This window comes from Tachypleus tridentatus, chromosome 10 (genome assembly GCF_004210375.1).
Source record: "Tachypleus tridentatus isolate NWPU-2018 chromosome 10, ASM421037v1, whole genome shotgun sequence".
NCBI lineage: Eukaryota > Metazoa > Arthropoda > Merostomata > Xiphosura > Limulidae > Tachypleus > Tachypleus tridentatus.
Window position 1 is genome coordinate 68,317,150 of NC_134834.1, and position 27,298 is coordinate 68,344,447.

At 34.1% G+C, this 27,298-nt stretch overlaps 1 protein-coding gene across 9 annotated transcripts in view; it reads right to left on the reverse strand.

Moving 5' to 3' along the window:
• LOC143229491 (high-affinity choline transporter 1-like) overlaps positions 1-26,358 on the reverse strand; it is a 115,143-nt gene extending 88,785 nt beyond the window's left edge. For 4 of the 9 annotated variants that reach the window (XM_076461880.1, XM_076461878.1, XM_076461882.1 and 1 more), the window contains exon 1: positions 26,193-26,358. The gene's annotated coding sequence lies outside the window, so the exon portion shown is untranslated. Of the gene's footprint in view, positions 1-26,130 lie in introns of all 9 variants that reach the window. The other 5 variants (XM_076461879.1, XM_076461872.1, XM_076461874.1 and 2 more) reach the window with 2 other exon arrangements.
• Between the last annotated feature and the right edge of the window lie 940 nt (positions 26,359-27,298).

Genomic DNA, 27,298 nt, shown 5'->3' on the forward strand with positions numbered 1-27,298 from the left:
ATGTTTAGCGCGACGCGGGCGCGAACCCGCGACCCTCGGATTACGAGTCGCCCGCCTTACGCGCTAGGCCATGCCGGGCCAACAGCAAGAGCACCTAATTAATGAACCAATGCATTCCGAACTTCATAAGTAAGAATATGAAAAATGTATATTCAACCGATGACATACTTAGGTAGGGGCTGGAAAGGCGTCAGCCCCTGAGCCCATAATCTTAATGGGGTCCATTGACAATTTTATTCTGTGTAAAGTTACACAGGATGTAGGGCCCACAAAAATTATTAGCCCCTGAGCCCACACAACTTTAAATCAGCCATTGTATTCAACTATATTAACAGTACGTCAAATATGACAGGAAGCTGCTGGAAACCAAATCTATCCCGTTTAAAACTGGTAATACACTAAAGAAAGAAATAAGAGAAACATAAAATTTCCTTTCCCAGGAACATACCACATATTGCTCCTGAATCCACTACATATAACTGAGTAAATATGCTGCATATTGGTGCCTTAAGATAAAATATTAAAACATACGATGGCCATGGGATTGTATACATACCTGTTTTCCTTCTGAGGAAAAATCATCTTCCCTACAAATAATTGATATATACAATGTAGGTTTGAGATAATTTTTTACTTATTTTTCATAGGAATCTTCCCGGTTTTCCTATTCGAATTCTATCCTAGCTTGAAGTCATAATGACGAGGATGATGTTGCGTCACACACATAACACCATGCCTAATCTGGTTCTGGGAACTTCATCCTTGATACGTTTATATAATAGCAAAAGTACCAAAATTTAGGAGCTATTTACGCCTACGTTAGTGATTAAATGAATTAAAATAGGAACGAGCAATCAAAAGAGAAAGTATTGTAAAAGAAAAAGTGGGTTTAGACTTATGTAACTCACGAAATTTGGAGAAATCGAACATGACCAAACGACTCTTGACTTTTATATATTTTGGTGGTGTTACTCATTACCGGGTTGATCTGTAGTTGCATTTAAAATAGATGCTTTCCTTTGATCGAAAGTTAATATTAACTTCATAACTTCATGATGATCGATCTTTCCATCAAACTTTAGTTGTCAGTCTGCTCGAATCATGATTTCAAGGGCTTATTATTAGTGTTCCGTTTCTGCAAAAACGTTCTCTGCACTTTGAGGCTATAAGAGTGAATTTCAAATCTCATTGTTCGGTCAAACGCTTGACGGTGGATGTTGCTGATTGGCCTCCTTTCTTATGTTTCTAGTGGTTCAAAAGTTAAGGACAGTTATGTAGAGACTGCACTTGTATGGCTTTACGCGAAAGTTCAAAACAACAAAACTATATAACCGTTTAGTTTAACTAGCCGCTAAGACAAACATACAAAGATACATTTTGAGAACCAGAATATGTAATTCACTACTGTCAATCGTATTCTCCATGTTCATTAATAACTTTAATGTGACTAAATTAAGCAACTTGTAACTTCCCCACCCAAACCTTCTAAGGTTTCCTCAGACAAATTCCGAAGAATTTACGAGAGTAAAATTCTTAGCGAATTAAATGCAGTTTTTTGTTTGTTTGTTTTTTCAGTTAATATACATTTAATTAAATTTTCAAACCTTCGATAAATTGAAATACTTTCTGTCTCCTGTTAAAATATTACCGACTTTTTGTTATGATGTAAGTCTTTGAAATTATAGCCTGACTGAGGAAATGTTTTTTTTTTCAAAACTTACAACACTCAACGCTAGAGCCGTCCATAACAATGTAAGGCTTATGCAACATATTTTCTATTAGTTTATAAAATTAGAATAATTTAAGAAACTCGCATATTTAAGAAAATGTATTTTTTGAGCAGTTGTCTCAGTTCAACAGGTTTCAAAGAATCTCTTAAAACTGATTGGATCCAATAGATTTGAATACACCAATACCACCTGTTCCCTGGTGGGAAAAATGGTAATTTTACAAACTTACAAAGCTATAATCTGGGGTTCGATTCTTTACGGAGAACACAGTAGATAGCCTAACGTGGCTCTGCTTTAAGATAAAACAAAGCCATTACAACCAAAAACCGGTAATTCAAAGGAAGACTTAAAGAATTTTTAAAGGTAATATCAAGACTCTTGAAATCACAAACCAAAGTATTTATTTGAGTGTGTGTTTTTCTTATAGCAAAGCCACATGAAGCTATCTGCTGAGTCCAGCGGGGGTATTCGAACCCCTGATTTTAACGATATAAATCCGTGGACATACCGCTGTACCAGCATGGGGCATATTTATTTGAATTTTCTCAAGTAATATAAAACATATGCTCACAGTTTAAAATTGTGGGGCTCGAACGTTTTCAAAAGACACATTTAAATTTTAAGTAGCTTAAAGTTCAATAGCAACCTTGACACGAGAAATTAGGAAAACCCAAAAATGAAAAAACCTAACTTCAAAAAGTAATTACAAAAATAAATGTGATAACACTTACAAACTCTCTGATTAACGAGCTACAGACCGGCACGGCCAGATGATTAGGATGCTCGACTCGTAATCTGAGGATCGTGGGTTCAAATCCACATCCCGTGTTCTTGTTTTCAGCCCCCCCCCCAGTCGCATACTGGTGAGTATTCGGACTTTTTACTCTAAAACCCAGCTTTCGGTACCCGTAGTGGGCAGAACACACATAGCCCATTGTGGAACTTTGTGGTTAACTACAAACAAGCTTCTTCCCATGATTTATGACATAACGTTTGTTAGTTCGTTTGCAGTTAAACACAAAGAGACGCAATGAGCTATCTGTGCTGTGCTCACCGCTGGTATCGAAAACCCAGTTTCTAGCGTTGTAAGTTCGCAAACATACCGTTCTGCCATTGGGGGGCTAAGAGAAGAAAAGTATGTTTTATTTGTAATCAGTAGAACAGCACATCTACAAAAAATGCTTCGTCATAATGAAAACAAATACATTTGTCTGTTTATTTTTGAATTTCGCGCAAAGTTACACAAGGGCTATCTGCGCTAGCCGTCCTTAATTTAGCAGTGTAAGTCTAGGAAAAAGGCAGCTATTCATCACCACCCACCACCAACTCTTGGGCTACTCTTTTACCAACGAATAGTGGGATTGACTATCACATTATAACGCCCCCACGGTTGAAGGGGCAAGCATATTTTGATGTGAAGGGGACCCGCTTGACTCGTAATCTGGTGATGACTGGCTGTCTTCCCTCTAGTTTTACACTGCTAAATTAGGGACACCTGGCGCGAATAGCCCTCACATAGTTTTTGCGCGAAATTCAAAAAAACAAACAATTTTTAAATTGATATTGAAGGCGATCACAAAACAATCTCAAAGCCTTAGATCTGGCCTTATCTAGTAGGCTTACAATGGATGAAACCGCTGATCCAAATGATTGACAATCATAATCTAACATAAATCGAATCATTGTGATACATATCCAAATGTCAGTTATTTCCTGAAATACATTTCGTTTAAGTAATACTTTCGCTTACCAACAACTTAAACTCTGTTATCACTTTAATAAGTTTATGATGAAGATACGCTAGGGAAATATTTAGAAGACACTTCCAAAAAAAGAATCCCATTGCTGTTCTCGAAAGGAATAGTTTAAAATCTCATTCCTTTTGACTAAGTTTCAATTCCGTCTATGTCTATTTCAAATTTATTAACTACAAACTTAACATTTCTCCTCCTCTTCCAAAGTGTCCCATAGTATGTAAACAAACATACAACTACATCATCATTTGCCATCGAATTAAATAAGGGTTGGACATATTACACTTTTCTGCACATGGAGCTAACATGCTAATTCTTACTGGAATTGTTCAATCAATTCAAAAATAATTAATCCAAACAAACCCCCTTTACATTTAGCCTGTGTATTGAAATCACAGCCACTCTTTCCACAGAATGCTATTAACGTTTTCAGCATTAATGAAACCAGCTGCCAAAATTTTCTTTTTAACTAGAACGTCCGATTTTAAAATATGATTTAACGTATTTTCTTCAGAACTATCACAGGATGTTCCCACTCCTTTGGTATATTTCCTTTTCTCCATATGATATTAAGCAATTATAAAACAATTTTAATATTTTTCATCACCCAACTGATTATTAATTTCGCAAAAAAATGTATTTTTTTTCCTGAAACACTATTTTATGAGCATCAACATCATTTTTCTATTTTTCATTATTTCTACTATTCATTTTACTATTCAAAATCCAGACTTCAGACTTTACTCCCTTAGTATCTTTGCTAATATTATCAGAATAACGCTGGCAAACCTATCTTTTTCGACTTTTTAATATTTCTCAAAACTGACACTTTCTCTTTTGTGTTAAAATACGTATTCAAAAATACACAGCTTTCTTACGGTACTAAAAGCTTTAGTTTTTTCTTTTATAGCATTATCGAATCGTCTGATGATTAGAATGCTCGACTCGTTATCTGCCAGCTGAGGGTATAAATCCCTGTCATCGAATATTCTCACCCTTTCAGCCGTGAAAAAATTATAATGTGACAGTAAATCCCACTATTTTTTAGTTAAAGAGTAGCTCAAGTCTTGGCGATGGGTGATGTTGATTAGCTGTCTTCCCTTTAATCTGTCACTGCTAAATCAGGAACGACTAGCGGAGATAAATAGCTCTCAAGTAAGTTGTGCGAAATTCGAAATAAACTAAACTTCGTCACATCGTGAACTCCACCAGGAGTTCCATCTTTCTATTATTTTAATTGTTCATCTTCTGTTGCTGTGTTCGACCTATCATTAAACATGTCAACATTTAAATTTAATAAAACCAAGTGAACCCTTTGTTTATATTCTGCAAGAAAATCTTCCAAAGACGTTTCACCAACTAGACAGTTTATTTAATATATTCTTTCTTAGATCTACCTCTACTTGTACAAGGAAAGAAAAATTATTACTTCCTAATGACGATCCTGCATAAACATCCCATAAGCTGTTTTACATAAGTGACAATTCCAAAGATGATAGATTATTATCATTTATTATTAATCTGGTACCTCTACTACCATACGCTAATTGAAAGTCTTCCATAATATTTCCCCAACATGATCCGTTCTTATCAGAATGATAACTGTCATTGTAGTACAGTTCTCGTGACAAAAACTTAAGAGCTACACAGTGTCCGTCATATTGTTTCATTGTGAAAGCTTATTAACTCATAAGTAGGGTGAGTTAGCAGTAAACCTAAAAAAAAACATAAGAAAAGTTTCAACTAAACAATAGAGGAAAAGGTATGTCAATATGAACAGTATACTAATCAACACAAAAGAAGAAATGCATCAACATGATTTTAAACACATTAATAAAATTTACAATTTGATGAATCAAATGAATTAAGACTCATCATTGACCATCAAATATTGGTTAAATCAAAGGAAACTAGATTGATAGATAATACTTAAAATAAGTTAACTAAAAGTAATTAAATATATTAATACCACCAAACATGATTGGATCAAAGGATTCATACTCACAAATGTCATCTGAAACCAACTGAACCAAAAATATTCATACACATCATACCACCTAGCACTTATTGAACCATAAGGACTTTGAGAAGTCGATACCAAAACACCTATTAAATAAGAAGATAATAGAATTTCCAATACCTCCTAAAACCAATTAAAACAAAGGGGTTTAAACATACCAGCACTTCATAAATCCCAGTCAGTTAAATAACTTACATACATATTTTATTATATCAAGACTCTCAATATACTTACCAACATCCAGAACAAGTCAGTGGTGCTGGTTTTGCTACAAAAAGTTGGTATTATTTTTCTAAATTTATGACAAATTTACCAATCTTATGAGAAACCAACATACCAGTGTTTATCAGAATTACTATGATGTGATCCTAGTGGCATAAAATCGTGGATTTCATTTGCAATGTGCACAGAGATAGATAGATATCTCTGACTGCTATGTGTGAAGTTTGCACAGTGCATTCTTAGAACTGTATTACCTTTATGATACATACAAATATACATTAATTTGAATTACATATACATAACATCACGTCATACTGTTGGTGAACTTGTCTGATTATCGTGCCTTTCTTTCCCTAAATCTTAAACTTTGTTTGTAATCACATCTGTCACAACAAAAGTAAATACTTCGTCCTGGCTAGCACATCTGCCCTAAGGGCATGTTGGTACTGACTCTTAATACCATGAAAAGTCTCTCTTGAAAGTTGACGATTTTGCACCCAGTCTTAGGGCACATAAGGCTTCAAAAGCAGCTAGTTCATGACTTTAGTTTGTTCCATTTACATTTTCTATGTTTACATGACCATTTTCATTTCGAAATGCTACAACAAATTGCCCTTTTTTCAAGGCCCAACATGGTTACGTTGTTAGAACACTAGACTCGTGATGATCTGAGAATCGCGGGTTTGAATCCCCATCACGCCAAACATGCTCCCTTTCTCAGCCGTGGAGCGTTATAATGTCCAATAGGACAAATATATGGAGATGTATTTATTGCTTAGGTTAAATAACCCAGTCGCTGCATAAGCATTAGGGAATCACATGTTTTATCGGAATATTTATCATTTCAATGAAACTTTATCAGAATAAGAATGTAAATCGATAAGCATTTGCCAGATGACATACAAAACGCACCAAAACCGCTGATTCCATCTCTTCAATCGTATTTTGGACAGAAGTTTTCACCAACATGTAGATCTTTCTCTGTCCCTTCCTTTTAACATCCACTTGGATTGCATATTCTGCTCAGGAAGCGGTTTGGGTGCTACATGAAATCTATGGCTTTGTTTTCAACAAAGCACCATCATTCAAATGCATTTCAGTGTAAAGATTATGTTATATTGCAAGGATTATATGAAGCAATGCCAAGGCCTTGATAGTTTGATACTAATCACATTTTTCATCAGATACTTTATTTGATATCATAAAGAGAAATATCCATACAGTTACTAGGATTTCTACAGCACCACTAATCTTCATAACCTTTATTATGGTTTTCGTGCTACTATGTCACAAATGTAATCCAAAAGTTTCTAGAATTTCATTGGTAAATTTATCATGTTGTTGCCTAAGTAAATAAGCAATCATGTATACAAGTGACCATACTATAGTCCACATCAACAGCTTTCGCTACCTTCACAAGTTCTATCGTCACAGTTTTTGTCTATAGTTGAGTGTGTGAGCAATGATAGGACGAATTATAAGTATTTATCTTGAAATAAAAGTGTCAGAAATAAGTTCAGTAGCTACTTCTATTGATATGTGTAGTTGGTTTTGAGGAAACTGCTCTGTTTCATCTGCATTGTTGTACTTTTATCTTGTAACATAAGTGCAAATAAACTAGAATCCTGTTCTTCGTGTCATATGCTTGTCCCTGTATTAAGGCATCTTCTATTAAAGCCAAAGATAAACAAACAGTAACATCATATTGATAAGCAACTACTTAGCAATACTTATGCTTAAGCCAGATTAGCATGCATTTTAGACCTTACCTTTGCAATGTTGGCAAAGGGGCGAATGTACTGAAAGCAGTTTCAAAAAGGTTCAGAAGCTTTTGCTGCTTTTCATTGAGCCCAAGCTCCTGTGTACAGGATTGCTTCATATCTTGGTCGCTCCTGTTTTTTGTTGTTGTTCAATCATTACCAGAGCATGAAACTGTAAGGATATTTATAGATTAAATAATTTCCAGAATCAGTTATTCTGAAATTTACGTATTCATTCAACAACAGTCATATCATAATAAACCGCATAAAAAGTGCTGTATGGTTTACCAGACTTTTACCCTCGCTAGTTATATTCCATAAGGGTTTTAAATGTAGAAACATAACACTATTATTTTACAGCATAGTAAACACCACTACAAAATAAAATAGCCCTTTGGTTAGAAAAATAGCATTTTCAGACACTTTAACTCATTTTCAAGACACCAGTATCTCTTCATGAGTCTTCACCAAATTTTTATGACTTATAGCTGGAAGTGGTGATTACTAAAGTTGGAAAAGGAATCATCAAAAAAATGTTAGTTACTATTAACCAATTTGTTCTTGAATTTAGCGCAAAGCTACACAAGGGCTATCTGCGTACTATTAGCCAACTTGAACTGATTGTTGATGTAAAATGGATCTCTCTTATCAGCAACGTAAAAACGTTAACTTCTTAGACGAAAAAATAATTTAATGCGTTTAAAAACCTACTCCCAACACAATTTTAAATATTTTCTTATATAAAAATGATAAAAATAAATCACATTATATGAATTTTTAAGATGAAACTAGATTTCATTTAGTAAGTTTTTACTGTGTTTTAAGATTGCATAGGTTACCCCATCAGTAAAGCTCTTGATTTGTTAACTAGTGAGCTGGACTCAAATTTAAATTGCTCAAAAAATTAAAGGAACAAGTACGTTTTCTTATATAACTTATCACAGTGTTTCAAATGTGATAATATTTTTGTTTTTTAGGTAATTTGCTTCATTTCAGTTCCATCTGTATCCATTTTTTAATGTGTGATGAACGGTAAAACATGGAGAAATAAAATTATTAAAAACGACCAATATTACCAAAACAGATATCCCATATGAAACAATACTTTAAACCGTTTACATGCGTGTATTCAAGAAATGTTTAAAACATTCAATATTTAGTGTGAAATCCACGGGATGTGACACACTCTTGACACCGATTTGGCACACTTTGAATCAGTCTATCGATGTTAACTTGGGATATGGCAGCCCACTCGTCTACCAAGGCTTGTCGGAGTTCCTGTACATTCTGAGGAAGGTGCTGGCGTTCACTAACACGCCTCGACAACATATCCCAACAATGATCAATCGGATTTAAATCTGGAGATCTATTTCTTCCTCGTCAAGGAAGTCCATACACAGACTGGCGACATGTGTTCGCGCGTTAACCTGCATGAGAATGAACCCATCGCCGACAACACCAGTAAAAGACCTCATAAAGGGTTCCAGAATTTCGTCTCTATATCATCGTGCGTTCAGAGCACCCCTGTCAAATATGAGTAAGTCTGTGCAGCCACCCACGCATATGCTTACCCAGAGCATTACAGAACCACCTCCATAAGCGCTGACTCGCACAATGTTACAGGTGGAAAATCGCTCTCCTCGGCGTCTCCACACTCTCGCACGAGACACAATTAACCTGCGTTCGTCTGTCCATAGCACGATGGCCCAATGATGAAGTTCCCAGTCCAGGTGCTGACGAGCAAACTCCAACCCCGCTGCACGGTGTCGCACTGTCAGAGTAACGCCTCTTGCAGGCCGTCCGGTCCTACGGCGTCCTTCGTGCAGACAATTGCGAACTGTTTTGGTCAACACACAGCTTCCAGTGGAATGCTGAACATCATTTTGCAGTGATCGAGGAGTAGCTAACTTGTTCTGCAGAGCGGTAATAATGAGGTAGCGGTCCTCTCTGGCAGTTGTGCAGCGATGACAGCCTTGACCTGGGCTCCTACTATAAGAGTTTGTCTTCTGGTAGCGTCGTCGCCAAAGTTGATTTCTGACACTTGGTGACACACCAACTCGTTGTGCCACCTCCTTTGGGTCTGGCCATTCTCCAGCATCTGGACCTCCCTGGCCACCTCGTTTTCTGTCAGATGGCACCTGACTGCTTGAGTACACAAGATGAAGGTACACAATGACAAAACGAGCCGCAAAAGATCCATTTTGTGCTTGTTTCGAGAATTAATGAGAAATGCATAGTTTCATGTAACAGCCTTAAATAGTTGTATTCTCCTTGAGTGAGGTGAGTTTCGTTTGAGTTTCTTCAAACTTCCCTCGCAAGCTTAAAAATACACTTGTAGACAACGGGTATGTTTTTCACACATAAATTTAGTTATGAAGCAAATATACTGAAATTGTTCCTTTAAGTGTTTGAGCAGTATATATTGTGACATAAATATTCCTCAAATGTTAAGATGTAGGTGCATTATAAGAGTTATATATGTTGTTAGTTCCTTAGCATAAATAGTTAGTGGTAGAGTTCTGCTAACAAACTGACTTCTCCCTGGTTAAAGGTTCAAAATTACATATGGTGACAAATAGCCATAGCTGCTTTGCCATAAATACAAAAGTTTCAAGCATTTTCCAATGTATGTCAGAAAAATAAAGAGATTTTAAACGATACCATATCTTAATTTGGAAAGAGTTAAAAGACTGTAATGTCGATGATTTACTAGTCTTTTGTTTCATGTTTTCAAGCCATTACGAAGAACAACAAAATAGTAGCCCAGTGCATTAAGGATACAGACATGAAACTGAAACATCGAAAGTGTGCATTAATGTGAACAGAAATGTAATTTGGTAGTTCTGTAGTAGTTAGGGATGGAATTTCTACTGATCCTGCTAAATTATAGCTTGAAAACTAACATAAAATCTGCAACTTTCTATATATCACATTATGATCACTTGTAGCTAACTTATCCAAAATAGCTGAGTCACTGTCGAATTCAGCAAAAGCTGATAGATGCTCTATGTGAAAACCTAAAACAGAAGACATGTTTCAGTTCTTGAAATTTGTTGTGGTCGAAACACTAGCGCTACTTGTCTTGGTAAACTCTATACTTTCTAAAGCAAACTGTTAATGATAGTGAAATTGGAGCAGTTTTGTTGCAAATACTCGATGGTATGGGGCAAGTCACATGCTGAATACTTCTGACTACCAGCACTGTACAACAAAGTAAATGTTTCTGCAGCTGTGATATTTATTACATGTTAGTGCCGAGATTATGCATGGCTGAAATGACTAGTAAATTCCAAAAAATACAGAAAAAATTATTGCATGTTAGATAATAATGCTATGATAGTATAGCTTCATTGTAGAATTCATTATGGGTCAGCAATATGAAAACACAAATGGACTATTTTGGTACTATGCGTTAATGGACAGTGAAAACTTTCACTTGTATATTCAGTAAGTTTATTAACTCTAAACAAACTTATTGGTAGGAACACTTATTGTATGTTATAAAGGCATACCATCCTACTGAGCAATAGTCGATTGGTTGTTCTCTGAATCGCCTGATATTCTGTTGAAAGGTGCAGCTCTCCAACCTAATACAGATGTTCCATAGCTTTAATAAAAATATGTGGAATTCACTGTAGTTGCATTTGTGTGAGTAAATAAGAAAAAAATGGTTGTGTGTCCAAAGAGATGTTATTACCATAGAGTAAGAAAATAAGCATTTGAGACTGGTAAGCAGATAAGCAGGTTGTTTCTTATGATGAAAATATTGTACATTAGATGAGGAGAAAAAAAAGAGACTAGAAGTAAATATCTGGCTGTTCTTGAGGAGTCGAAAGAGAAAATGCCAGTAAAATAACAATCTATCTGCTCCATTGATTGGCCAAGATTCTTGCAGTGACATCCTAATCATCATGAGAAAATTAATTATTTCATCAAAAGTTAGGGTATTCAGTTCATTGAAATCTCAATAACTGAAAGGAAGTGGAATTCCTTATGTTTTGAGCTATTATAAAGCTATTATAATATTATATTATTATTTGAGCTGAGTGATTATAAATGTTAGGATGTCATCAGTACAGTTTGGACTGTTGGTTGTTTGAAATACCAACAGCTGAAAGGGTTTTCTGGCCCTTACGTTTCGCTATCAAGTAATGTTTGGGAGTAAAATGCTGGTCTTATGTCTTATGTCAATTGTTTGAACTATCTAACTGGTTTGTAGTGGAATTTCTATGGAGTAAATCACACTTAACTTGCTGGATACACAGCTAGAATAGATTATATTAGGTTGAGGAATAATTCGTGAGCGTTTTTTAAATAATTTCATTCAAGCATTACATGCAAGACTATACAATACTTCAATGCATGAACACATTACACCCAAAACATTTATTATGATACTTTATTTCATGTAATACCTAGGTATATAGTATGCATTGTTGTAAACGAAATTGCAAGAAATTAAATGCGAAAAGCAGATGGTGTCGAAAATGCTCGATTTTGTCCACTTGACATTCCATTTAATGAGCTGAAAATGAAAGCAAAAATTAAAGACATATGAAAATCAAACACACCATCTATTAGAGCAAAAAAATTATCTACCAAATGACATGAAATAATTTGCGAAAGCGTTTCATTTATGAATATATTTTTTAACTTGAAAAAACGCTCACGAATTATTCCTCAACCCAATACTAACAGAAGAACTCCCATAATTTGATTGGTTAGGACTATTAACGATGGTTAATAATTTTGGCGTACCAGTACATTGAAAAGACTATCTCTATAAACAAAATACAGAAACATAATACTGCCCGATAATCATATTACAGATTTTTTGTTTGTTTTTTTGTATCCAAAGGTAAAATGAGAATATGTACTGATGTGCCTTGAATACGTGAAAGAGCAGAAGGTATGGTGAATCAAAGAATGCACTAAACCTTTTTGCTTCAGATTATATTTTCTGTTTTACCCTTGTTGAAAAGGAAATATATCTATATACAATAATCACCAAACAGTGACAACTTTATATATAATGACCTAATAATAAATTTGGCGCAATACATAATATAATTCACACATCTAAATTGACTTAGATCATATGGTGAGTTGAAATGACTTAAACATTTTATAAATATTCAGCACTTCCACTCTTCTCTTTGAACAAAATGAAAAAATGGATCATAACCAGAATACAGAAAGTCACAATACTACTCGTATTCTGTGAGAAAGATTTACAAAACACACTACTTCGGTCCTCCGAATAAAATATAAAGAAACACAACAATACGAATAATATGTGAGCAGAGTATACAAAACCATGACACCGCCTATACTCTGTGAATATAATACAGAGAAACACATCACTACCCACATTTCCTCTGAGCTAAATTTACAGAAACATACTAATTCAATCCCCTGAACATAACATAAAAAATGAACATTGTTCATTCTTTATGAAAAAGAAAAAAACAAACAACTGCTCATTTTTTCGTGAATAGAATAAACATGATGAAAAAAATGAAAAATGCTTATTCTTTGAGAATTAGGTAAGGATGAACTCAACATCGCCAGTTCTCTGTGAATAACACATAGAGGAAACACTACCAGCCCTCTGTTAACAGTATACAGAGAAACTGAGCTCCCAGACTCTGTGCACAACAATAAAGAAACTCAACATTGCCGGGCCTCTTTGAACAGAATATAGTACAGCGTAACACTTCCTCTATGAATGGATGTGTTTATTTTTCTATCTATATATTCGAAAAAATTATGCATATTGCATTACGATTGCAATCTTTACATCCAGTTTTACAAAAAACTATACAACTGATAAAAACATAGTGTTTTTAAACCGCATATATCTAGCCTATTCCGAATGAAAACATAAGCAAAGCATTATATTCAACTTCAAACAAGAATTTTTTCTGAATATGTATCTTGTTATGAAATACTACGAACTAAACAAAATTAAATTTTCTATAAACAAAATTATATGTTTTATAATTAGTCTTATTGTAATTTGTTTGTCTGTCCTGGCGCAAAGCTACACAATAGGCTATTTCGCTCTGTCCACCACAAAGATTTGTTTGTTTTTTGAATTTCGCGCATAGCTACACGAGGGCTATCTGAGCTAACCATGCTTAATTTAGCAGTGTAAGACTAGAAAGAAGACAGGTCCTCATCACCACCCAACGCCAACTCTTGGGCTACTCTTTTATCAACGAATAGTGCGCAAAATTCAAAAACAAACAAACAATTTCACATTTTTAAAGTAAAAATAGAACGCCTCTAAATAAACAAAAGATTTACTTCACTTGTGGATTACTCAATTCAAAAATGTATTATTCACGTAGTTTGTTTGTTTTAGGAATTTCGCACAAAGCTACTCGAGGGCTATCTGTGCTAGCCGTCCCTAATTTAGCAGTGTAAGACTAGAGGGAAGGCAGCTAGCCATCACCACCCACCGCCAACTCTTGGGCTACTCTTTTACCAACGAATAGTGGGATTGACCATCACATTATAACGCCCCACGGCTGAAAGGGAGAACATGTTTGGCGCGACGGGGATGCGAACCTGCGACCCTCAGATTACGAGTCGTACGCCTTAGCACGCTTGGCCATGCCGGGCCAATTCACGTAGTAACATAAAATGGCGCATGCTTTATGTAACAATGTATGGTGAAGCGTATATTGATAATTTAAGCCTATGTAACAACATAAAGTAAAGAGTACATCAGTAGTTTGACTTATGTATAGGCCTCACTAGAATAGTTTGTATCCACTGTCAGCTCGACACTCTGCACAAATTCTTCATCTTCTCTTTACCCAATGTTACTTCAGTCAAAGTTGTGTTTTTTTGCCTATTTCACTCTGTCTTTTTCACCTGCTATCCAGTTTCTTCTCTTATATCACCAGTTCGATAACTGTGAACCGGTTGGCGTTGAAAGGAGATAATAATTTCAAATAATCGATTCGGAAATTGTTTAGTTGCTATATGTTCAGAAGCACAACTCTAAACAGTGAGAAAAATGATTTTGGTTTTCTATGGAAGTTTGTGAGGCAAATTATTGAACAAAGATCTGATATTTCTCTAACATTTCACACACAACAGTACTGACAATTTTTAAGGTGGATCTTTTACGGCTGTTACGTGAAAACCGAAAAAAAAACACACACGAGAAAAATGAAGTAACCTTCCTCTGGATAACGTTACTTATGAACATTAGTTGTCATTATAGCTCTGTAACTGTATAGTTCAACAAAAAAAAATGTATTTTGACATATTTTAAATATTTTCGAATTTTACGATTGACTATTTTGTTAGTGCCCAGATATACAACTTAAGGTATACTGTCACACATAAGCGTCTTCGATAGTCATTGTTGATAGAAAAAATACGTTTAGAATGTTATTATATATGAGTTGAATTTAACGTATTTTCATAAAACAAAGGACAGGCAAGTAGCAATTCCCATGATTACATTGATTTAATAGAAAGACGAGAAATACGGACAAACTAACTGTGAGAAATTTAACATTGGAATTTGTTTGTTTGAAGTGAAGCACAAAGCTACACAATGAGTTGTCTGTACTCTACCCACCACGGGTATTGAAACCCGGTTTTTAGCGTTGTAAGTCCGCAGACATACTGCTGTGCCACTAGGGGCAGCGTTAAAAGAGAAAACTTATGAGGGAAAAAAAGTCCATCGTACAAGTGATACAGTAAATATTTACAATCGAAACTACGGGTAATATCACGTGATGCCTCTTGATTTTCTATAAAAGTTTTAAGTTCTGAGAAATAGTACCGAATACAATAAATTGATCATGACGATATGATGCACTTTATATATGTTTAAAATGAACTGAGTTAACGGTCTTTCTGATTGTCAATACTTCTTTAAATCTATTAATAACTTCTAGGAAATGACCTGGTCAGATCTATATTTCTAATTTGCATTCACTGCCAGACACACAGATGCTTCAAACTAAGTATATTTTTGAAATTAGATTTTGTTTGATACTAATATTGAATGCGTACTAGTCCTGTAGTATATATATCTCTGTAGTTTGGAACCCGCGCAGCTGGTTCAAATCCGTGCGATACCACAAAACATTCCCAGTATTTTAAGCTGTACATGCATTATTATAGTAACAGTCTATCGACTCTACTAAACATTTCTTAACAAAACATATGTAATTGACGTAGATATACGTTTCAACACTACTAAATATTTCTTAACTCAAGATAACGTTGTAAATAACGTAGGTATAGGTTTTAACTCTACTAAACATTTCTTACCTAAACTGTGTCTTCTCTCTGTCCAATAGTTCAAAATTAGGGACAGTGACAAAATAGTATTGGCAAGTTTGCCACAATATCAAATTAAAAGTAATAAGTGTATTATTAATATGCAATAAAGCAAAGGCGACAGAATCGATGTTACTTGGGGTACTGTAGAACCCACATTTTACATATTTCACTTATATAGCAACTGTTAATTATATTGTATATATTTTCTGGGAAGCATGCCACGAGACACCTCTAGCTTGAGCTTTTAGTAGCTCCTTATACATTCAACCTCTCATTGTAAAATTTGCATGTCTAGCCAAACATTCTCACTTTGCAACCCTTTCCTGAACCATTGTAAGGTATGAATACTTGTTATTTCCTCAATGTTTTAAAAGGTTAAATGTTAAAGTTACGTTATAACATTACTTGTACTTTTTATAGGCTCACACACTGTTTTGATTGGGGCTAAACTATGTTATGTCGATGTGGACAGTTAAAAAGCGGCATTTTAGTCATGTAACTATTTTAAGGTGAAAAATGTAACAAACTAGCGAAACATTTAAACCGTAAGTTATAGCTATAGCTTCTATAAGAACGATGCATTAATTAAGTTACAGTTTCAGTCTCTTTTTTTTTTTATCTGATACAATGATTCTCAGTCGCTTAGCCTTAAGCCTAAGGCTTATACACTAAAATTTAGATTTCGATACCAGCGGTTGACAGAACACAGATAGCCCAGATAGAGTAACTTTTTAATTCAAAACAGAGAGCTAAAAAAAAATTTGATTTAATATTTTAGCAAGAATGACGAAAGTTATTCACCAAGCAAAAATTATTTTATACTACAATAATAGATTAGACTCAATTTTTTCTTTTTTTTTTTTATCTTACTATGTGCCATTCAACTGGTTTAGTTTCTACTACTAAACTCACTTGAGAATCGGATTAGGCCCGGCATGGCCTAGCGCGTAAGGCGTGCGACTCGTAATCCGAGGGTCGCGAGTTCGCGCCCGCGTCGCGCTAAACATGCTCGCCCTCCCAGCCGTGGGGGTGTATAATGTGACGGTCAATCCCACTATTCGTTGGTAAAAGAGTAGCCCAAGAGTTGGAGGTGGGTGGTGATGACTAGCTGCCTTCCCTCTAATCTTACACTGCTAAATTAGGGACGGCTAGCACAGATAGCTCTCGAGTAGCTTTGTGCGAAATTCCCAAACAAACAAACAAAACAGAATCGGATTAGAAATTTGCTTTACTGTTATCAATTCCACTCACGTTTACCAGTTTTGCTCACGTTTCAAGAAAACATTCCCTGCATGCTTTTCAGGCGAAAAGTTTAGAAATCCTATTGCATTGTTTTATTTCAACTTAAGCATGAACTTACATTGTAAGAACCAAAAATAATATTGTTATTTCAGTCTTTGTTTCTACATTTTCGAGGTTAAAGGAGAATGAGCTAAGGGAATTAGTTATCCAAGTTCCAGTTTTAGTTTCATTCTTGTTTCTTTACAGTAAAAGCTTAAATATTTCACAAAACGTTAGGTTCTCTCACACACACGGAAACATAGATTAATCATAAATGTAAGGTTTAATAACGAATCATGGATTAAAGAAAATAACACATAGCGATCATCTTTACATGACATAAAACTAGATTTAGATGTTTGTATACAAAACTAATAAATTAACTGTATAATGTGGGTTTAGTTCTACCAAGTTGATACTCTGTATCGTGCCATTAATCCATAACACAACAAGCATATGAATGACATTTGACGAAACCAACCGCAAAAAATATAAAACATCTCAGATACTGTGTAACTTAATGAGATACTCCAGGCGTCTAACCATGGGTCACGCTCGATTCACTTGCTTTAAGGGATTTGAACATGTGAATTCAACTTCCTTTATTGCAAAAATGGCACCTTGAGGCCGTAGGTCCACTAAATGTGACAAAAAATTCCCAAATATTCAGTTAGAGAAGAATGACCTGAAAGGAGCCAATGGATGCTCTTGAATAACTACTTTCATCTATCAGTTGAAAAGACTAATAGACAGATACCACCTAACAGTCTTCTTTGCACGGTGAATATTTTTTCCATTTACACCAGTATTCCATAAAATGAAGGACTAGAGACTAAAATCCGTATTAAACCTTTCTAACCCATTAATATTTCAAACAATAACCGATGTTGCCAGTCTGGTTTTAACTCCGAACAACTTCGAATTTAATAACAAGCATTACATTCAGATTAATGGTACCGCGATAAGTACTAAAAGGGCTCTCAATTATGCCAACATGTTTATGGATCATATAGAAAACCACCTTTTACAACTCAGCCCTGTACGATCTTATACACGGAATCGTTACATAAGACAACATATTTTTCATTTGGACAGCCGGTCTTGAAGCACTTAAATAATTTATCTCACATCCAAATTCATTCACAAAACAATCACGTTCATCTTTGATTACTCGCCTACCAGGATTAACTTTCTTGACGTTAGTGTCTTTTTAAAGGACGGAATTTTGCTCACTAACTTGTAAAAAACAGCATGCAGACAGACCACAATACCCTCAATATAAAAGCTGTCGTCCCTCTCACACTAAATTGAATATTACCTATATTCATTTTCTTAGAATAAAGAAAATATGCTTAGATGAAACAGACTACTGATAACACATCAAGGATCTAAAACAAACCATGTTACAAAGAGGTCATAAAGATATCTAAATCGATAGATCGAAAAGGCTAACAACACTCAGTGGAAACATTCTAAATCAGAACAACACTAAACTTTCAAATAGAATTCCTCTTACTATTACCTACCAGTTTAAACTCGTGAAACGTTTCTGATAAAAAGTTTTCATCTCTTACAATTGAACAAACACCTTAAAAAGGTATTTCCTGAAGTTCCCTCTGCCTCCTTCCGAAGAAAGCAGAATTCTAAGCGATATCCTTGTTCACACAAAAGTAAATTATATCCCACCAAAAAATGTTTGTCATTCATGGAATAAAGCTCATTGTCAAACTTGTAAATTCATAAAAAATTACTAGCTCATCTTCTGACAAGCACAACCAAAAAACCTTGATAAGATAAGTAGTGTTTTGTGTTACACAAGAGATTTCTTTCAATATTTTAAAGTGTAAAAAATACAATCACCATCATGTAGGATAAACACCAACCATAAATCTTCCAATAACACTTAGAAAGATCTCCCTGTAACTCAACACTTTAACCAGTCCGGTCATTCCAATAATGATGTTTCCCTCAGCATTGAAACAGGATTCAAAACTAAAGCTGACATAAAGATAAAAGAAGCTTATTGGATTGTTAACGTAAACATTGTTCAACCTTGTAGAATCAAACTAATTTGGTGTGTTTCGAATTTCGCGTAAAGCTACACGAGAGCAATCTGCGTTAGCCGTCCCTAATTTAACACTGTAAGATTAGAGGTAAGGCAGTTCGTCATCACTTCACCACTTACCGCCAACTATTGGGCTACTCTTTTACCCACGAATAGTCGGATTTACCGTCACATTATAATTTCCCCACGGCTGAAAGGGCGAGCATGTTTGATGTGATGTAGATTCGAACCCACGACCCTTAGATTATGAGTCGAGTGCCTTAACCACCTGGCCATACTGGGTTTCTTTGTTTCTTGTAGTGTGTAAACTAACTTTCCTAAAAGTTCCTACGTATTTAAGATAATTTTACATATATGTTTTACTTGCATATATACATATATATTAAATAATCATAAAGCAAAACTTCCCTCACATCTTGTTGCATAACGCTTTTGTCGAAGCCTACATTGTACTGGAAATAAGACAGACACAACAGTACATGGAAAAATATACTAAACATTTCCTGGAAAACTGTGTGATCTACATGACGTCACTTGATTCTGTTTACTCATTCGATTACAGCACCATTCCAGTTTGCCCTTGAAGAAAAATGGTCCAACTCTCGAAAACGCTTGGGTTATAGGGTTTTATCATTTCGTACCATGACTTTTCGAACCTGCTTGTTTCACTGTGATCATGAGAACTGAAAATTAGTAATAGTTATGCGTAGACTTCGTGTAGCTTTGTGTGATATTTTTAAAACGAACGAAGAGAAAGCAAAATGACAATGTTGTCATTTTTAAATATACACAATAATAAGATTTAAAGTTTACTGGTGCTGAATTTTAACTTTAATGACTGCTGGTACTGTATTCCATTGTCATTTGCTACTGACGCTATATTCTATCTTCATTTATAACTGATGTTGAATTCTAGCTTAAATGATCTATTTTGCATATCTAAGCGATTTGTTTCCGATTGTTTCTGACAACCACTGCAAACTCTATTTTGTGAAACTGTAATACATCTACAAGCACATAAAAATACATGTACATTGAAAGATAAAAATTTCAAAAAGTTAAATAATCCTAAATTTGAATTATTTGCTTGTAATTTGAATTATGACAGAGTAATATTTAATTTAAAGCAACGAATATTCATTAACTTGTCATGATTTATTTATTGTGGCTTCACTTACTGATGTTTCAAATATTTAAATTATTATAACTAACAAGCTAAATTTTTAGTCCTCGAGACGAAGTTACAACTAGGGTTTACAATACCTTGTACCAGATTCGGATTTTCCAGATACCGCAATTTATAAAAGGAAATCCAGGAATTCCTTTAATCTTTTCTGGATCAGAGAGAAATTTCACATAAAGATTCTCATTTATTTTATTCTCACAGAGGCCATAATTAACCAAACTGCATGAACAACTGTAACCAAAGCGTTTCTTTATTAAAAGTCATTAAAAACTAATTTTAAAAAATGCCCGTTATATAAGTTAGTTGTTTACACTCCTGATACTTAAAAACTACTCGTGGTATATGTTGGTAAAAAGCATACAAAAGGAATCCAATTTCAACGTTCGTAAGTTTAAATAACAGTTTTAATACAAAAACTAGTCGTGCAAATACTGAGTTTCACTAATCGCCAGTGTTCATTAATTTAATTTAGATAAGAAATACCCATAATTGAAGTAATTTTATTAAGACTAAGTAAAACTCAGATAAATAAAAGATTTAGAATCAAAATCAACGAGTCACTAAAATCCTGGGATTCAGAAAAGGTTTCGAGATTGGAACCCCAATTGCAGCCATTAGCACGTACGCGTTGGTAAATCGTTAGACCTAATGATGAATTGTTTACTCATCATGTATATTCCATGTTGTAATACAGTTTTATTATTAGCATCTATGTTTCATTTCGTTCAGCTTGGTTTCACAGAAAAATAACTAGACGAGAGTAATAATTATAGTTTACTTTGTAGGTAAGAAAAACAAAACCATTTCGTTTTTATAAACGTTCAGTAGTCGTTTCAGTAGTGATTATATCATGTTAATTAGTTGAATATTATATGCAAATAAGTATAAATTTTTATCATCACACTATTAAAAAAGACAAGTAAATATGCTGAAATAATCACAACGTTATATTTCATGAAAAATTCCAAACACATTGAGTAATCAATAACTGTTTCATAGTTTGTTTCGATATTGTCTTTCACAATCAGAGAAAGCATTATAGAAACTTACCAACACTATCATAATTGTGAGAAAAGTTAAAAGTTTTAATAATTGACAAAAAGAGTTTCAAGTTACAAGAATGTACTTATATACTTATTGTTATGTAATAGCACTTTGAAAAACACAGAATTTCTTTGAGGTTTTAATTGTTGCAAATTGTCTCACTTCAATTTCTCACTACAACACAAGTCAAGATGCTTTTGTCGCACTTCACGTGTTTAGGTCACAAACTGCCCCCCCCCCCCTGCTAGTACAGCGATAAGTCTATGGATTTACAACACTAAAATCAGAGGTTCGATTCCCTTCGATGGGCTCAGAAAATAGCCCGATGTGGCTTTGCTTTAAGAAAACACGAACAAACACAGGTCACAAATTATTGTTGCAAATCATCCCACCGTTCAACACTGTTAACAGTAATTAAAATACTGCTCTTGTATTTAAAATATACTGATGAAACAAACAAATAGAATGGAAAGGAAGAAAAGGCAGTTTTGGACAATGTTGGGAAATTAAAAAATTAAATAGTGGTATAACAGAAGAGATGAATATAAAATTTAATATAAACTTCCTCAATCAAAATGAATCCAAAACATATTTTCAATTGAATAATCATTACTACACTCATGCGTAATGTTAAGAAAAAGATATTACATCCATTGATGTAATAAATTTCTTAATTGGAAATCGCTCTCTTTTACATGAAATCTGAAAATGTGCAAGCTTTCCTGGAGTAGTTCAATAAATTAAAAAGTAAGACTAACGAATTGCTGATAAGTGTGTATGGTTTGTATTTAGATTGGTGTATCTAATGGAAAAAATATCTTGGCTTTTGTTTTGGGTTTATTTTCTTTTTATGTAAACGCAAAGCTAAACAGTAGTCTATCTGTGCTATGCCCAAAATATGATTTGTAGCCAACTTTTTAGTGTCATAACCCTTTAGACTTACCGCCGAGCTACTGGGAAACTTTTTTCTTAACCTATACTGATCATAATGACTCGTGTATAAAAAAAAATATATGTAAAAGCAACAACAAAAAGAAACGAGGTAAAATAAGCACGCTTTTTGTTATGTTCATGCAGGCGTTTCCACCACGTGCGAGATCTCAGTGGCTCAGAGGTAAGTATGCAGGCCCACAAAGCTAAAATTTGGTTTTCAATACCCGTGGTGGACCGAGTACAGGTAGCCTACTGTGTTGCTTCGGGCTTAGCAACAACCAACACAAAACACTACTTGCTAATTTGATCTTTGTTACGCATTTAGTCTATACTGAGTTCGATATAGTCAACCTTAGCAAATCTAATACTCTCTTCCCAATGAACAATCATGAAGTAGTAACATTAAATCGTGGATTAGTTCATTTTGACATGACATATTTTGAATGATAACTATTGGACTGTTTATCTTTGTTCCATTATATTTCTAAACCTGATTACCTTTAATGTTGTTCCACTCTATGAATATTTTAGAAAAACCTAACGTTGCTTATAAATCCCTTCGTAACGTTACTAAAGTTAAAAAAAAAAAAAACCAGGATTACAGCAACTGTAACTGCACGGAGTGATATAAACTTCCATTAATGTTACTTTATCGTAAGTGTAAGATAAAATTTTTCATGAACAATGTTAAATTAATTGAATAATGTTAGATTAAATTGTAGATTATAGCTACTTCTTCCAAACAAAAGAATGGATTGTAATAGTTAAAAGCAGCATCAGTTGTATAACAAATGGTTGAGCGCGCTACAGCATACGTTGTAAAACAAATGGTTGAAATATAACGTATAGAACAAACAATAGAAAATACTGTATTGTAACAGCTGAATAACAACATAATTTATACAACACACACATATGAAACAAGTATAACGTAGAGAACAAACAATTGAAAAATACCATGCCTTGTAATACTTGAAAAACAACAACAGTTATACAACAAATGGTTGAAATATAACATAATATATAAAAAATGGTTGAGAAACATAACATGTTGAAAAACGATTGTATTATTTAAGGCTGCGACGCTGAACTCATCAAAAGTTTATTGGATAACCCAGATAGATTTCTTTAATCATCACTTTGCAAAAGTTGAAGAAATAAAACCTGAAATTATATAGTGAAGAGAAGAAGAAAATCATATTCCACTATTATTCCAGCTCAAGAAGAAAATTCTGGTTTTTAAACTTACTGGGATCTGGACACTTTCCTTTCATACGTATAATATTGATTTTACGTTGCGACTTAACTACACTTACGGACAGACACAAAATACTCAGGAATAATAGCAGGCTTTTTATCCACATGAAGATTTATCTTCTTCTATATGATGTATTTGTAAGATAAAATGGACTCATTTTTTTTATTGTCGCTGTCTTTAAATTTCTGGTTGTGTATTGTTTTGTTCTCTTTTTCTGAAATGCAACTTCAAGTGATATTTTTCAAATATGACTTTAAAAGGCTTTACTAAATAGGTGTGTTTTGAGACCAGTTTCTCGCAACAAATTAAATATTGAACAAGTGCTTTATCGGTGGGAAGAAAATAAAATGAGGCATGCCTAAAAGACAAACAGAAAAACTTCATTGAATAATCAAAGTAAAACAAACTTGTATGAATGTAACGTCTTGGAAGTGAACAATGAAATGTTATGTTTGGTAACAGTTAAATGTATGTTTGTTGCAACTGATCTAACAATGAAATGTTATGTTTGATAACAGTTAAATGTATGTTTGTTCCAACTGATCTAACAATAAAAAATACGTTTGGTAACAGTTAAATGTATGTTTGTTCCAACTGATCTAACAATGAAATGTTATGTTTGATAACAGTTAAATGTATGTTTGTTCCAACTCATCTAACAATGAAATGTTATGTTTGATAACAGTTAAATGTATGTTTGTTCCAACTGATCTAACAATAAAAAATACGTTTGGTAACAGTTAAATGTATGTTTGTTCCAACTGATCTAACAATAAAAAATACGTTTGGTAACAGTTAAATGTATGTTTGTTCCAACTGATCTAACAATGAAATGTTATGTTTGGTAACAGTTAAATTATGTTTGTTCCAACTGATCTTTATCATTATCATTACTGAATTTGACATGGCTCAGTTTCTAGAGTGCTCAGACTGAGAATGTGTGGAACCTTCAGTGCGTTCTGAGTGTTGGTCAAATTCCACTATTTAGGCAGATGCGAGGATACTTCTAATTGCTTTCCTCTAGTCAATCAGTTTAAAATTCGATACGGCTATTTGAAGGCGGCCACTGTGTATATTGAGTGAAAATGTTTAATCATGTAAATAAATTAATCATCATTATTACACACTTGGTATGTGTGTGTTTTTCTTATAGCAAAGCCACATCAAGCTATCTACAAAGTTTGTCAAGGGGAATCCAACTCTTGATTTAATCGCTGTAAATCCGTAGACTTACTGCTGTACCAGCGGGGAACTGACTATACACTTAGTAGTAATAGCTTCATTTTTTATCACTATATCTATATGTCAGTTGTTAGTGTTTCTTTACATCAGGAACAACCATTTTTCAACATAGTTGATAATGGCAATATAATAATATAAAATAATAATTTTACAATGGGTGACTTTCGCTATCTAATAAGTTAGAAGGAACTTAAATGTTGTAATATACACCTTGATTTTCACTCACCCTTCAATTCTATAAAGAAACAAAAAAACAGTTAAAAACTTAGTGGTCGATGATGAAAATATGCTAATACGTGAATAAATTTCTACTAAGAGTATTGTATCAATATTAAACCAAACCAAGCTCTAAAAAGCAATTTACGAATTCAAGGTTACACCTTTAATTTGCGTTGACCATTTATTGACTTTAAATGTATAAGTTTTTAAGTTGTTGTACAATTGCGCTGATGAAGTTAGCCTTCAGTCAAAAACTAATGTGCTTCTACAAAGCACTGTTCGCAATTAGAATAATATATTTAGTTGTCTTTCTTCTGTTCGCTCCTTCACTAATACACAGACAAAAGGAAAACAACTGACGTTCTATGAGTCATACAGTATAATCATAACTTTAGGGTTGCATATAATATAACTTTCTTTCCTAATCAGATATGCTCAGAAAAGTCCCACCTACAGAGTATGTGCTGATTTTAAGATTCCCTAACATATTTTTTTAAACAATTGATTTGTTTTGTTTGAAGTGCTTGACAAAATCTAAACATTAACGCATGTGACGAAATTGGCAAGGTGTCTGTATCAAGCACGAATTCGTAACTTCCACTTTGCCCCTTCAAATGAATTTGTTATGCCCTTTTGAATAATTTCTTTTCTTTCTCTTCAAAGAAACGTTAATCTGTCCGTTTCAAGGATTTAAATTTAATTTTTTAGATTTTGAATTGGAAACAAAATTCTTCTATCTGAATGAAAACCTCAAGTTTGGAAAAATTATCCCTACAGTTTTCACTGAAGAAACCAAAGACACACTTTTATGACGTTAAAACCTCTATCCGACAAATGCAATTAGTTAATAAAAGCCAACGTTACAAGTGGCTTTTAAGAACAACATATGTCAACATAGAACCACCTGCATTGAAAAGTTTAACTAACAGTGAAATACTGTATAAACATTACTTATGCTGACAATAAACCTATTCATTTACTTAAAATTCCACTACCACTACTAAGTGAGTATGCCCCCCAAAGTATAAAATTTAATAAAGTTTCAAGATACACACCTGTACCTGATTGAGGAGATAGCACAACTAGTTAAACAACATGCCTACCTGTTGAAGCGACTTTTATTCTAGTTCACTGCGCCTCCAAGATTGTCGGCAATACACCTTACCTGTTAACCGCGACCTCCGAATAAGTATACGATACAAAAACAAGTCTCCAGACACATGTAACCAACACCCTAATTTCAATCCATTTTTATAATTGTCAAATGTATTTTACTGTGTGTTCCACTCGAGCTACTTTCACCAAAATGTCGCTTTGTGACGTTAAACCAAGGTTTTCAGACAGTAACACCTATGGGCTCGAGAGTATTCAAAATTCATGATCTGACGTAGGTTGAACCCTAGATTGTATATGTGTATATGTATGAGAAGTCGAAAAGAAACATAGCGGATACGTGCTTCATTGCGCTTTTGTTCATAAGTTATTTTGTAATAATTGCATTCTGATGTTCGCCAAAAAAAAAAAAAAAAACTTTTCAGTGTATCAACTTTACTTAGTATATAAGTACTCTCGGAGACTTCATCTGGCCTAGTTCTACGTTTATAAACAGTGCCATGTTCACGCTCGAAACGAAATCTTACACACCACACAAAATTGTCGGTTTGAAACTTGCTAAATCTATTTCTTTCTTTGAGTAGAAATATAATGGTATACATTTTTAGAGATTTTCGTAACTTCAAATCGTACTTTTTTAAATTAGGAAACAAATAGTCGATGAATAGGCACTCATAATTAATGAAATAAATTAGCAAACAACTAACTTCAAACATTAGATTGTTGATAAAATTAATATAATCTGTCAAATAGGTAGCGCCATTCATTTGATTATTATTTTCAACGTCTAACAAATTTTGATTAGCATTGCACAATTTTAACAATCGAAAGTTTTCGGTATGTCTTTAAAATCACGCTGTACGTTTGTTTGTTTTTGAATTTCGCGCAAACCTACCTGAGGGCTATCTCCGCTAGCCGTAACAAAATTTTGCAGTGTAAGACTAGAAGGAAGGGAGCTAGTCATCACCAACTCCCGCCAACACTTGAGCTACTCTTTTACCAACGAATAATGGGATTGATTATCACATTGTAACGCCCCATGGCTGAAAGGGTGAGCATGTTTGGTGCAACGGGGATTCGAACCCACAACCCTCGGATTAAGACTCGAACGCCTTAACCCACCTGGCCATGTCGGTCCAACAACAAAGTAATAACAAG